Source organism: Equus asinus, chromosome 3 (genome assembly GCF_041296235.1).
Source record: "Equus asinus isolate D_3611 breed Donkey chromosome 3, EquAss-T2T_v2, whole genome shotgun sequence".
Classification (NCBI taxonomy): domain Eukaryota; kingdom Metazoa; phylum Chordata; class Mammalia; order Perissodactyla; family Equidae; genus Equus; species Equus asinus.
Genome location: NC_091792.1, coordinates 94,343,055 through 94,358,801, shown reverse-complemented (window position 1 = coordinate 94,358,801; position 15,747 = coordinate 94,343,055). Strand labels below are relative to the sequence as shown.

At 36.3% G+C, this 15,747-nt stretch overlaps 1 protein-coding gene across 2 annotated transcripts in view; it reads left to right on the top strand.

The window, feature by feature from the left end:
• ARHGAP24 (Rho GTPase activating protein 24) overlaps positions 1–15,747 on the top strand; it is a 705,468-nt gene that overhangs the window by 95,025 nt on the left and 594,696 nt on the right. The window lies entirely within an intron of this gene.

The following is a 15,747-nucleotide window of genomic DNA, read 5'->3' as shown; positions in this document are numbered from 1 at the left end:
TTCTTCTCCCTCATGACTCTGATTATGGATAAGTCTGATTATTAGTAGATAACGATCTCTTCTGCTGCCCACACCCACTTTTATTATCCCATAAAAGTACGTCAAAGATAATTTTGTTTTTTGCTTTTAGACAGTTTGGAAACCAGACAATGGATACAGAAATAGCAGATGTTGGAAGGTGTTCATGTTTCATAATCTTTGAGAGTTCTGCCATTCATGGTGTTGGTCCTTTCTGATTTAGTGTTCATTAGACTTGGGGCTTTTGGCTTCTACTTTTGTTCACTTCAAGGAGGAACTTAGCCACCACCCACACTCTTTCTGACTTTGCCTTTATTAAAGGCAATATCTTTGCTAATATGAACCTTTCTTGTGTTGGCCTTACCTCCCAAACTGAAAACACAGTCAGGCTTTAGGGCATATTCTATGCTAAATAATTGGAGCTCTTTTCACTTGCGTGAAGGATTTGCATTCCTAAGGACTTGTAAAGCGGATGACAATCAGTTCACTAGAGTCTGTTCAATTCACTGAAATACCCCATAGTAGATCATTATAATAAATCACTACTCTTCGTATCCCTGCACGTTTGCATTGTGACTTGGCTGCTCCTGTAAGCAAGAGGTGGAATATATTTCTACACACCTCAAATCTGGGCTGGCCTTGTGACTTGCTTTGACCAAAACAACTCAGGATGTAGAACAGTCGGGGAATATGGTTCCCATATTCAGGGAGTCTAAGACTGAAATATAATCTAAACTTCCACTCCATAATTGTAAAATTTCTTTGTCTGATGTTTCCTTAAAAATTTGTGTGATTTTGGATTCTGTTCAGTGAGGCATCTATGTTTATTTTGACCCGAAATAAGTTTAAAAATTTTCTTACCACCAAATGCAATGCATGCTCGAGGAAGATATGTTTTCTTTATCCCGTGAAAACATAACCCTTGGCATGCCATTCTGGATCCAAGTTTCATTGTATAGTGTTTCTAACATATAGCTATTGAAATGAAAAGTATTGGAAAAGAAGGTGATTCTAACTGTCCATCCCTTGTAGGATCCATTTTGCCTAAATGTTGTTTTCTCATCATTTGTGATGTGATAAGCTTGCCTGAAGTTTGTCCTTTGTATCCCTGAGTAAGAATGAGTCTTAGTTATCTAATTATGGGAAGTGTTTATAAAAGACCCCAATGAGAGCCTCCAGATCTGGTTTTGGCCAGTTCTCTACAGACCTACAGCTTTGTTTTTTCTTGGAAAAAATGTGACCTGTTCATTTGTTGCTAGAAGAAATTAGTGGTTGCTTAGCAACCAGTTTGCCCATCAGCCTCCTAAAGCAGGTGGAGTTGCTAGGTAAATTGCCTTACAGCTTTTTAGAAAAGATTGGACTTATCCAAACATATTCTTGGGTTTGAAAATTATCCTAGAAGCATCAGAGACACAAAGAAAAGGTCAGGGAATGACCTGATCTTACATTAACCCAGTTTGTCCTAGTTCTGCTATTACAATATGGAAATATATTCCATTCTGGTTTGATAAATAGCCACTGCTCTGATCCAGATGGGCGTTCCCCATCCTCAGCTATCTCATACCCTCGCCCGACCTCACCTGTACTCTCTACGTCCAAAAGGTTAAGATCTGGAATCATAGGCTGTTGTCCAGAACTCTGCTCCAACCATTCTTATTGTTAAATATTTTTAGTACCACCCTAGAAATGACCATACTTTACAGTTCAATTTGGTTTTTATCAGAGTAATTGGAAAACAGATAAAAGAAAGCAAAAAATAACAAGAGCATGAGACTATCAGTAAAGAGGCTCATTGTGTCATGACTTTAGAACTAACTGAGTAACATTAATCTAGTCATTATGTCCACATCTGGATCATGAAGGAATTGAGCTGTATGATCTCTAAAGCCATGATCTGTACAAATATTCTAGGTAAGAATTTCCATCTTTCAAGTTGAATTACATCCTAATTTAGAAAATGTAGTATTGATATGAAAATAATTAGCATTAATTAAAATAAAGCTCAAATTTCAATGCCAATGGGTGACATAAAAGGTAACAAAATAAGCAGAGGCACCCTGCTAGCAGAAGCTAATTATAAACCTTTGAGAGAAAATCAAGAAGATTCCATAGTTAGTAGAATAAAGAGAAACAAAAAGAGTGTTAGGTATTGTACATTGATTCTACTTTTTAGGCATATGGCTCTAAGGTGATTTCGTAATTGAATTTATTAAGGACTGATTATAAATTACAAACTTTATTATTAAGAGTTTAATCTAGTAACAGTAAATCACTCTCTTCCAGAAGAGTGAGATGATGTATTAATAGCTACCACATCCTGCAAAAGATTTAGAAACATAGCAGTGTATCTGGCTTATCAAAATATTTAATTTAGAGAATATCTTTTGGTTCATCTGCATAAAGTAGAGAAAGTAATTGTGATAACTAAATAAAGTTCCATTTAAAAAGGCTTGCAGTTGGATGTCAACAAAATGGCAGGCTAGGAAACTCCTAGTCCTTGTTCCTCCATGGAAACATCAATCAACAACTAAAATTGGCTGAACTAACCTTGTAGGAGCCACTTTTTATTTTCTGCAGGACTTAAAGGACAAATGTGTAAATAATTATTAATCTATGTTAATGGATATACAATGTATGAAGGTATAATTTGTGATATCAGTAACTTAAAGAGATTGGGGGGAGCTATATAGGAGTAGAATTTTGTATGCAACTGAAGTTAAGTTGATATCCATTCAAATTAGATTGTGATAACTTTAGAAAGTTATGTGTAATCCCTATGGTAACCACAAAGAAATATCTGTGGAATCTACACAAGAGAAAATTCATAGAGACGGAAGTAGACAAGGAGTTGGGGGCATGGGGAGTAATAGGGAGTTACTATTTAATGGGTATAGAATTTCAGTTTGGGATGAGGAAAAAGGTCTGGAGATAGGTGGTGGTGATGGTTGCATAACAATGTGACTGTACTTAATGCCCCTGGACTGTCCACAGAAAAGTGGTTTAAATGCTAAATTTTGTTATGTATGTTTAACCATAATTAAAAAACAAAACAAAAGACATGAAATGATGAAGGATCTAAAAATAAGAGCCATTATTTCTGGAACATTTATTATGAATGCCACTGGCTTCATACTTTGCATACTACCTTACATTCATACAGCTCGTTTATTCAATTTAATACTTCCATCAGATAAGTGTTTTATCATGAGTAAAGAGATAAGTAAATCAAGGCTCAAAAAGTTAAATATTTTGCCCAAAAGACAATGAATAATAGTGAAGAAGCTATAAGATTTATATTTACATTGGTCTGAGTAAAAACTCTTTCCTTCTGTAATTTCATTGAAAACAGAAATCAAAGTGGGGGCTGTTTAGGGAATTTATGATGAAATGTGAAATTAATATATGTTAGTGGTGTATGTTTAGAAACAATGTAATAGTGTGTTATTAGCAATTCTAAATCTTTGCATATGGCATAATTATTATTGTGAAATATTCTAGTTTATTTCCAGAAGTAAGGGAAAATAATTTATAATAAAATTGACTTTGCTCAAGACAACTCTAATTCACAACTCTAATCATAGAGAACTAACCTCTTTATTGTTGTGGCAGAGGCTCCCAGGTGCTCACCCAAATACTCTCTTCTTCTTCCTGTGTACACAACTAGACTATACTTCTCAGCCTTCCTTGTGATTAGAAATAATCATGTGATTGAGTTCTAGCCAATGCATTGTAAGAAGTAATGTCACTGGTTTGGCCTGTAAAATCCTCCTACCAGTGTCCTCCATCTATTTTTCCCTTCAGGGTCAGGAATAGAGATGATGTCCAAGGTGACCTTGGAAGCCACCAAGATAGCAGAACCTCTGTCCACATGCATCTATGAATGACTGCAGAATAAGATTCTCCTACCTACTCGTTAAACTATCCAATACTATTTCATGATCAAGAAATACACTTCTATTGCATTTGAGCTGGTATAAATTTCTGGTCTTTTTTGAATAGAGGTTAGCCTATTCTAACTAATATAGTTACTATAATAATACCAAAGGTAATTACTGATATTCTACCAATTATTAGATTATATTCTATGTTGTTCTTTTAATCAAAATAATAATAATTGCTTGTGATTACTAGTGGAGAAAATAAGATTATATGTTCTTTTGAAGGGTACATCAATTAGGATGAAAATGATAAACAAAAGACTAAAATATAAAAATCCACGAGATTTAATTTTGATATACATCTAACTTAACCACTGGGATGTTGTCTTAGACAGCTTGTGTTGTACTGAATTACTGTAGACTGAGGGCCTTAAGCAACAAACATCTGTTTCTCCCAGTTCTGGAGACTGGGAAATCCAAGATCAAGGCATCAGCGGATCTGGTGAGGGCACTTTTCCTGGTTTGCAGAGGGCCCTCTTCTCATTGTATCCTCCTGTGAAGGGAGCAGGAAGAGGAAGCAAGTTCTCTTATAAGGGCACTAATTACCTCCCAAAGGCCCCATCTTCGAATGCTATCACATTGAGGATTAGGGTTTCAACACGTGAATTTCGGGGAGATGTAAACAGGCAGTCCATAGCAGATGTCAACTCTTTGAAAGGAAGGACTGTTTTTTATTCAATTACATTATCCTGGTTCTCAGCAAAGTACCTTGTGTGCAGTAGGCTTTAATAAATGTTTGAATGAATGAATGGATGAATAAGTAAATAAGCAAATAAACTAATTAACCCTTTATGGGACCTTGGGCAAAGTGTACCTTAGGTCCCCTATTTGAAAAAATATACAATCACCTCAAAATTATGGTAATTATAGTGAGAAAATATTGTTTCAATCATTTTCTGCAAAGCATTTTGATTAGAGCTAAAAACTTCTACAGAAACAAATTTTGGAATAGTCTAGAAATTTTATATAATTATATTCATACTTCGTAATTATAGTACTGTCTCTTATCCTAGATCTTTGTAAATCATTATTTGATGAAATAGAGTACCCTTTTCTTATAGAATTTTTGTTGCGAGCGTGAATATTTCTTGTTGGAGAGATAACTGTTAATTATATTTTTCTTTACAATGACATTTAATGTCTTTGCCTACTTAATAATTTGTAATTGAGTAGCTTAGGGTTATGCAAATCAATATACTTTGCATAAAAATTATAAATCAAGACTGGTAAACAGTGTAATGTCTAGTTTTACACACTGTTTATGGATAATAAAGGGAAATTGACTCATTTGTGTACATTCAGTTTGCAAATCATCTGCCAAAAGATCGCATAAGGTGTACTTCTGAATAAATATTAGGTTTCCTAGTTCCACTGAATTCTCTTGTTGAAAGTTTTCATAGGATGCAAACAGATGCCTAATCTGCTAATCTGTCACAAAGAAAACTAGGATTATGAGGTGATGAACTTGCTTCTATTTTATTGTTTTTGAAACACTGAAAATAAATGAGAAATAGTTGCAAAAACCTACTATTTTGTGAAATTTTGAAGAGTTATATACTTTTTAGAAACTAGTTTTTAATCAAGGCAAAAAGTTGTAAAAATAATGTCTCAATTTCTTTTGCGATTATTGGTTCTATTAAAAGATTATTGGTTCTATTAATATATTAAAATATTTGTGTCCTTATATTTATAGCAGTTTCTGTATTTTTCTTTGCAAGCAGAGTAGTTTTTGTCCCTAGAAACTTGATTTGAGTGTATTTTTATATCTTCCATGTCTCTAATTAACATGCTCAGTTCTTCTGGAACTTCTTGAACCTATGGGATGCAGTTATAACTGTTTTATTGCCTTTGTCTACTAATTCTATCATCTGTGTAATTTCTAGGTCAATTCCAACTGACCGACTTTTTTTCTATTCATTATGGGTGAAGTTTATTCGTTTCTTTACATGCTTGCTAATTTTTTATCAGATGCCATACGCTGTGAATTTTAGCTTGTTGAGTGCTGGATATTTTTGTATTGCTAAAATTCCTTTTGAGTTTTCCTCTGGGACATAGTTAAGCGGAGGCCGTGTGAGCCTTTTGCGTCTTGCTCTTATTTCATCAGGTAAAACTAGAGCTGCCCTTATTCCAGGGCTGTTTCTCCCCACGACTGAGGAAAAATCCTTCTGGATACTGTAATCAATGTCCTGTGATTTATGAGGTTTTCAATTCTGCCTGGTGAGACCAGGAACTGTTCGTGGCCCTGTGTGAACTCGGACATTTTTCTCCTCTGATCTTTTTGGATGTTTCATTCCTTGGCCTTGAGTAGATTCCTCACACTTGTGTTCCAGTCAGTAGTCAGCTGATGACGTGAGGGGGCTGCTCCTCAGATCTTGATTTTCTCCTTCTGCTGTTTCCTCCTCTCTTTCCTCTCTAAGTCAACTCTCTAGGCCTTGCCTTCCCAGTGTCATCTTATCTGATGAGTCCTTCAGGCTTAGATCCTCCCTTCCTGACTCATGGTCTGTAAAACTCTAGGCACTAAGCTGAGGCAATTGTAGGTTTGCTTTGTTTCCTGTCTCTTAGAGATCAGGTTTTCATTGTCTGATGTCCAATATCTTGAGAATAGTCTTTCATATACTTTGTCCATATAAAGTTTTTTTTTTCCAGAAAAAAGATAAATCCGTCCCCTGTTACTTCCTCTTTCCTGGAAGAGGAAGCTTCTAATGTTATTGAAAATTCTAGAATCATGTAATTTTGGGTAAAGCATCTTGGAAGGGGCCAAATGGTAAAAAGAGCTCAAGATTTGCAGGTAGAAAATGTGGGTTTTGAAGATCTGCATTTTGTCGTCCCTGAAATCTTTGGCAAATATGTTCATGGAACAGTGAGAGCATGGAAGAGAGGTACTTGTTGAATCTAATTGGAAACTAAACTTTCAAAGTGGCCTTTATGAAACATAAGTCTGCTGATGCTAGTCCTCTGGTTAAGCCTCTCAAATGACTCCCCGTTGTAAAGGAATGTAGACATGCCAGGGTGCAGAAGGGTTGAAGGTTCCGAATGTGTGACTGAAAATAGGCTGTGTGTATGTGTTGTGGTAGCTGTAGGTGAGGCTTGGAAGAGGATGACAAGAAATGAGGCAGGAGATAGGTGTGAGGGATGCATCCTAAGACTTGTCCGAAATCCCCAAATCACAAATACTTCCAAAGCAAGTCATTCATGGATAACTAGCTTCAAACAAAACAGCCACAATTCAGAGCTCAGCAGTCAGAAAATCTGCAACAGTTTCAAAGAAATTATATTTGTACTTTAGAAAAATTAAAAGCCACTGTCTCATGGACCTTCAGCATAAGTCTGCAATGCCCTGGGTGAGATAGTCAGGTCCATAAATGTCCCCCTTCCATATTTATTTAACAGAGTTATGAGTGTCAAGATGAAGTTCTGGAAGGATCACTAAGAATAGCTTCTGAGCAACTCTTCCTTGAGCACATTGCCTTCCTGCCCAGCATTTGACACTTCATGAGACTGATTATGGGCTTACTTTTAAATTAGAACAGTTTAGCCAACAGACTATTAATGATTATAGATCATTTGCTAATTGCAGAACATTGCTCCAGGTGCGATGGGGCATTACAAAGAAAAAAGAAATCACAGTCTCGTTACTACATACTTTTCTAGAGGCGTGACATATTCATTTGAAGATATAAGGCAGCAAAGTGAATACTCTTAAATAATTTGAATGAAGATATTTTACCTAGTTCTATCATAATCTGAAACACGTCTTTCCTTCTCACATAAAGAATCTATCATTAACACTTTTGTTCCTAGTCATAATAGAGGCAAAATATGACCTGCAGAGATCTTCTGATAGTGAATTCTGAGCTCCTTAGAATGTCAAGCTATAATGGATTTCTCTCTTAAGCTTGTGGACGGCATTTTTCACTGCATGCCTAAGCTTTCTATGAAATTTTTTGTTGTTGTTTATAATATATTCTTCAACACAGGCCAATGTGAACATAAATTATTTTTATAATGCTTTGGACAATTAATATGAAAGCATATTGGGGGGATAACCTTAAAGCAATATTGGACTTGATGGTTGATGTTTTTCCTGCATGGTGGCAAATAATGAGTACTTTTATACCAAAGAAAAACATACAAATTTGACGTGGCAAAACATGCTCAAAATATGCGTTATAAACTATGAGGTGACTGCAGGGTCCGTTCATCGATCTGATTTTCTAAAAGAAAACGAACATTTTAGAGTGTGATTTTTAGGCAAAGGGCAGTCTCCCACTATTCATTGGTAATTGGGAGTACTGCACATCAACATACATTTTTTTTTTTGAGACTGAAATTTGTTTTTAGGTTCCAATGATAATTCCTTAGCAATATGAGAAAAATCTCAGATTTTACCCCAAAACATGATTCTTTATATAATAAACATGATGTCTATGCCTATGGGATGTGAAAACACCTGGAATGATTTGGTCAATTATGAGGATTGATGCTCTGAGTCTATAAAGTGTCCAGTATGTAAAATATGTAAAGCCCAAGATAGTGAATATAAAAAACAGTAAGTATAAAACTGGTCTTCGTTTTCACATGGGAACATCCCATGTTGAGGGAAGTAGTATTCTTTTAAATTAAGCAGTGCCCATTGATGTATTTTTGGAACCTTTCTGAGGAATATTTTTGTGCTTTTTACCACTTGTCCAGCTCTCTTCTCTGTGGTTTACGTTTCAATGGGCTCTTCATTTCTCAGTAGTAATCTGGCAGCTGCTAGGTTCTTGTTAATGAGTTCATTTGGATGCGTACTCTTTCTTTAGTTAACACACTCCAAGCTTTCTCTTCGTGAAGTAAATCTGATTTTGCTTGCCTATATTGGTTGGTGGTGGTTGCTGATACAACTTCTTGAAATATGCTACCTGACAATTTTAGATTAATAAAGATTGAGTTGCATGAGGTGACATTTTCAGTCAGTATTACAACAGATCATATTTACAATTTTAAGGTGGTAAGGGAATAGCCTGTCAGATTCCAAAGAAATCGTGCTTCATTTTAAGGCTTCCTTACTAATAGCAACAAGGAAAATTTTCAAATAATGCATTAGCATTTCATCCAGAAGCCAGTCCTTTATTTAGACAGCATCCTAGGGTTGTCTGCCTAGATGGCTCTCCCCTTGCATTTGGGCTTTACTAACTTCTACTTATCCATGAGGGTGCAATTCAGGCACCATCTTGTCCATAAAGACCCCCTCATGCCTATGCTCAGCGCCAGGTTCCCCTCTTACAGCACTCTTTAGTGTCTGCCTCATCACAGCATATTATTACCTGCTACCACAATGACCTGTTTACCTGTCTGACAGCTTTAGCCACTGGAAAGTGGATTCTTTGGGGGACAATGGTATATCTTTCTCATCTAGGATCTCCAAAGCTTGGGAGCTGGTAATCACTTAAGAAAGATACGTTGAATGAAGAATGGGATGATTACAGTTGTTGAAGGCTGGTCAATATCCACACCTTTTTTGTGTGTAGAATATTTACAAAGTGTCTTTTTGATTACTGAGTATGTTTTAATAGAGTTAGTTGGATAAAACTTTTATAAAGGAGTTTTTCTCATTCCCAGTTAATCATTTTGGATCTCTTTTCACCGAGATACTAAAACCTCTGAATGATCAGGGTGTCACTTCTCAGCCTAACTGTAAAATTATTCCTGTAGTGTCTCAGTGTGCTCAAATGATGGCCCATGGTTTCCTGGGTCTTAGAAGTTTTACAGTATTGAAGTGATAGCTTACAATTTAAACTGTTTTTAAAGATATAAAATCACATTATGTAGCTAATTTGGAACTCCTCTTCCTCAGCAAATTATATATATGCTTATGGGATTGATGTTCTGACACTATATTTCCAAGAGTGGAATGTGTAAGACCCAAGTCACAGAATGCAAACACTGTGTAAATACATGTGTGTGATCTAGCAATGACACATTAAGCCAAACTCATTTCGTAAGATTGAGCCTTTAGGAGAAAGGGAAGTTTCACTTCTCCTATTTTTTAAAATACTAGCTGAGATGGGTCTGCTACTTGTAACTTTGAAGAGTAAGGTAAGAACATTAGTGGGATACCTACCATATACCAAGCATCTTACACATATCATCTAATTTAAACCTTACAATAAGTCTATGATGCCTGGATTACTGTCCCCATTTTATAGATGAGAAAATTGAGCGTTATAGAGGTTATGTTTCTCATTCAAAGTTGCAGAGTTAGTCAGTGATGAAGTCTGGTTTTGAAACCAGATATGTGTGAGAATAATTGGTAATGATTTAGCACAATAATTGATCTTGGAACTTTAGCCATTGACTAATTTAATTTGAATACTGAAATCCCTTTTGATGATCATGTAAAGGAAAGTAACACATTATTTTTAGAAATACCTTATTGTTAAAAAGAGTTCACAGGAGATTATACCATTATTATGTGTAACCTGGGTTTGTGCAGGTTGGTGAAGAATAATTTAACATATTTCTTTTGTGTTCCTTTCTTTTTTCTTTCTTTCCTTTTTTAAAAGAAGATGACTAACTTAAGCACAGACGCTGCTTTTCCTGTGGGTGCTTGCACAAGAATAAACTAAAGTCTCTAGTTATGTTTTCTTGAATATAAAACATTTTTTTCCCCAGTAGAATTTATTAAGAGGTAATATACAAAGAATTTTATACTATTGCTCAGGTAATATATATGAAAAATTGAAAATAAGAGGTATTTGATGTGATAACAGATGTCTGCTAACATTTTCGAGGCTTTTCTACTAGGATACAAAGTTGCTAAATGACAGAGAAAAATATCTTTCAATGACATGTCTGAGGATGCATAACAGTGCACATGTTCCTCTATGGAAATCAGTTAAATTAACATTAATGCTGTATATAATGAATATTTTCAAAAGATGCCAAGTGAATGTAAGTTAGCTACAACTGCATGAAAGGATGAAAGTAGCCCTCAGGTTGTAGATGAAAAAACAATCTATTGGATTAACCCGTATTTACACAGCTATTATAGCCAGGGAGGGGGGCACCCTAAGCATTAATAATTTATGCTCACCCCCATCTGTAATTACAAGGTTACCAGCCTCCATCCCCCAATTATCTCTCAATTATCTGCAAGTGGTGCACCAATTTAATATGTCAAATAGAATTTGTAGAAGCAGTGGTAAAAAAAAAACAATAAAAATTGACATTAAAAAAAGATAACTATTTTGATCTGAAGAGGGGAGCCCTGGGACCAGACCCATTCCTCAGGATTAACCCAGGGACAGAGATCCCAGTAGCAGAGCTGCACTTCATCTAAAAATTTTAATTAATTGTTTTTCTCTCGAAAATGTAACTCATGTACGTGGCAACCACTTCCAAGAATACCAGAAAGTAAACCCTTCTTCTATTCTCTTGTTTCTATTCCCCAGGGTCGACACCACTGCAGTGTTCTGAGTCTCTTCCCAGATTATGTATTTATTTTAAACAGTGGAATTTCCGGAATGCTTTGTAATGTATATGTCCTCATGGAACACATTAGATGCACTTTCCTTTTCTATGCTGCTCCTTTGCAGTACGTGTGGAATGAAAAATTAAAGTTGCCTGGCAATTCTGTCATCACATGCTTAATATGATATGCAAATTGTTGGCATCTTTGCCCTCTGTGGCCTCAGCTGCCTGAGAACTCTCATAATAGCAGCAAAATGAATGACAGGCCAGATTCAGTTGCTTGTGTTTAATTTTCAGTGAGCTAACGTGAGAAAAAAGAATCCATCTTTATACTTAATGAAAGCTCAATATGCTTATCCTAGCATTATATTATGTTTTGGGCAGCTGGGTGAGTCGAAAAGAAAATTTCACGTTTTTTGTGTGTCTATGTACATGATTGTCGTATATGTAGAATGATTGAGGGCCTCTATCTTGTGAATAGATAAAAATTCTTGTATTTAGGCTCTCTGGGAAGCAGAAGTTCCCACTATGCCTTCCTGTTGTCCTAGCGGTGCTATAAATTCTTATTTTCTTAAACAGCTTTATTGAGGTGTAATTGACATGTAATAAACTCCACATATTTAAAGTGCACAATTTGATAAGTTTTGACATAAGTATAAACAGTGAAACCATCACCACAATCAAGATAATGAACATAGGGGCCGGCCGGTGGCTGAGTGGTTAAGTTCGCAGGCTCTGCTTTGGTGGACCAGGCTTTTGAAGTTTCGGATCCTGGGTACAGACGTGGCACTGCTCGTTAGGCCGTGCTGAGGTGGCATCCCACATAGCACAACCAGAGGCACTCACAAATGGAATATACAGCTATGTACTGGGGGCTTTCGGGGGTAGAAGAAAAAAAGATTGGCAACATTTGTTAGCTCAAGGCCAGTCTTTAAAAATACAACAACAAAAAAGATAATGAACACATCTGACACCCCTGAAAGTTTTCTAATCCCCCTTTATAATCCATCTCTCCTGTCTTCCCCAGCCTGTACCCAATCACTAGTCTGTTTCTGGCACTATAAATTAGCTGCCATTTTCAAGAATTATGCCTAAATGGAATCATAGAGTGTGTATTCTTTTTCATCTGGCTTCTTTCACTCAGCATAACTATTCTGAGATTCATCCATGTTGTTGCCTATCTCAGTAGTTCCTGTCCTTTTCTTGCTGTATAGATATATGACAATTCGTTTATCCATTCACTTGTTTAGGGGTATTTGGGTTGGTTCTAGGTTTTAGCTCCTAAAAGTAAAGCTTCTAGGAAATTCATGTTTAAGTCTTTGTATGGACATCTCCTTTCCTTCGTCTTGGGTAAATACCAAGGAGTAGGACGGGTGAGTCATATGGTAGGGGTGTCTTTAACTTTTTAAGAGACTGCAAACTGCTTTTCAAACTGATTCTACCATTTCACATCCTCACCAATAGTGTATGAGAGTTCTAGTTGTACCACCTCTTGCCAGCTTTGTATGCTCAGTGTTTTAAATTTTAATAATTTTAGTAGCTGTGTAGTAATAGCTCATTGTGTTTTAAATTTGCATTTCTCTAATGACATATGATGTTGAACATCCTTTCATGTACTTATTTGCTGTTTGTCTCTCTTCCTCGGTGAAGTGTCCGTTCAAATGATTGCTTGAATTACTTAATTAATTTACTTATTCAGATTGTTTTCTTATTAAGTTTTGAGAGGTCTTTATATGTTCTAGATACAAGTCTTTAATCAGATAGGTGATTAGCAAATATTTTCCCAATTTGTGATAATATTTTCTTTCTCTTTATAGCGTCTTATGAAGAGCAGACATTCTTAATTTTGATGAAGTCCAATTTATCAATTTTTAAAAAAATTTTATGGATTGTGCTACTGGAGTCATATCTTAGAACTCCTTGCCAAATTAAAGGTCACAAATATTATCTCCTATATTTTCTTCTTGAAGTTTTATAACTTTGGGTTTTACATTTAGGTCTATAATACATTTTGGGTTAATTTATATACATGGGGTGAGGTATTGATCAAAGTTCATTGTTTTTCCCCCAATAGTACCCTGTCTTGATTACTGCAGCTTCATGATAATTACTGAAATCCCCAAGTCAAAGTCCTCTAACTTTTTCTTGTTCAAAGTTGTTTTAACTATTTTAGGTCCTTTTCATTTGCACATGAACCTTAGATTCAGTTTATCAATCTTCCATGAAGCCATGACATGATTTTGATTGGGATTACATTGAAACTATAGATCAGTTTGGAGACAATTGACATCTTATCAACATTGAATCTTTCATTCTGCAAACATGGTAAATTCTCCCATTTGTTTAGGTCTTCTTTAATTTCTCTCAGAAATGTTTTCTAGTTTTCAATGTACAGGCCTTACACATCTTTTGACAGATTTATCCCTAAGCATTTCTTTCTTTCTTTTTTTTTTATAAAGATTTTATTTTTTCCTTTTTCTCCCCAAAGCCCCCCAGTACATAGTTATATATTCTTCGTTGTGGGTCCTTCTAGTTGTAGCATGTGGGACGTTGCCTCAGCGTGGTTTGATGAGCAGTGCCATGTCCGTGCCCAGGATTCGAACCAATGAAACACTGGGCCGCCTGCAGCGGAGCGCACAGACTTAACCACTCGGCCACGGGGCCAGCCCCATCTTTCTTTTTTTTTTTGAGGATTTAGCCCTGAGCTAACATCTGCTGCCAATCATCCTCTTTTTGCCGAGGAAGAGTGGCCCTGAGCTAACATCTGTGCCCATCTTCCTCTATTTTATATGTGGGATGCCTGCCACAGCATGGCTTGACAGACAGTGCATAGGTCCACGCCCAGGATCCAAACTGGTGAACACTGGGCCACCAAAACAGAAAGTGCGAACTTAACCGCTGTGCCACAAGGCCGGCCCCAGCATTTCTTCTTTCTTAATGTCATTATAAAATTCAATATCTGATTGCTCTTTGCCATTATGTAGAAATATAATTGATATTTGTATGTTTTTCTTGTATCCTTCAACCTTGTTGAACTCACCAATTAGTTCTACTAGCTTTCTTTTAGATTCCATAGATTTTGCAGATTTATATCTCCTGCAAATATACTTTACTTCTTCCTTTTTAATCTATATGCCTTTCATTTATTTTTCTTGCCTTACCACACAGTCTAGAACCTCTAATACAAATTTCAACAGAAGTGGTGAGAGTGATCACATTTGCCTGTTCCTGATCTGAGGGGGAAAGCATTCATTTTATTTCACCTTCAGTTTTGAAAAGATAGTTTCATTCTGGTTTGGCAGTACTTTAAAGACATCATTCGCTGTCTTCTAACTTGCATTGTTTCTGATGAGAAACCTATAGTCATTCTTATCTTTGTTCCTCTGTACACACTGTGCCTTTTTTATGTTTGATTTTGGTTTTTCTTTTGTTGTTGTTTTTGTTTTTTTTGTTGAGGTCACATTGGTTTATAACGTTTTATAAATTTTAGGCATACACCATTATACAGCTTCTCTGTAGACTGTTCCTGCTTTGTGTTCACCACCAAAAGTCTAGTTTCCATCAGTCACTGTACACGTGTCCCCCTTTACACCCTTGCCCTGCCCTAGCCCCCTTCCACTCTGGTAACCACAAGTCTGTTCTCTGTATTTATGTGTTTGCTTGTTTATCTTCCACATATGAGTGAAGTTGATACTGAACAATGGACTCACTCTGCTCATCCGTAATCTGAGCCAATTAATCACGAACTAGAGATCCAGAGAGGAAGTTTTAATTCAATTAGCTGGAATAATTGGGAAGATGGCAGACTAATGTCTCAAAAAAAAAATAAATCTTCAAGGATTACAGAATCTTGAGGCAGTTATAGGGAAAATGGGCAGTGAGGAGGGGGTCCAGGGATGTTGGTCTCCAGGCATGATTGCTCCAGGCATCACATTGTTCCATTCTTCTGTCAGCTGTGATGGATACATTGTAGGTGTGTTTCACACCTGTGATCAGCCTGTTCCTGGAGAGAAACTCGCACAACAAAGTTTTAATTTATCAAGCTATAGGGGAGTACATATGTAAGTGGAGGTCATAAATCAGGAGAGCATGTGAATTTTTTAGAGTATGTGCAGAGCAGCGAGTAGTCACACAGAGGAGGGGCTGGGGCCATTTGGCATAACAAGATGGCCTCACTTACAAAATCATATGGTAATTGTCTTTCTCTATCTGACTTATTCCCCTTAGCATAATACTCTCAAGGTAGCAGATGGCAAGATTTTGTTGTCACAAATGGCAAGATTTTGTCTTTTTTTATGGCTGAGTATCATTCCATTGTGTATATATACCACATCTTCTT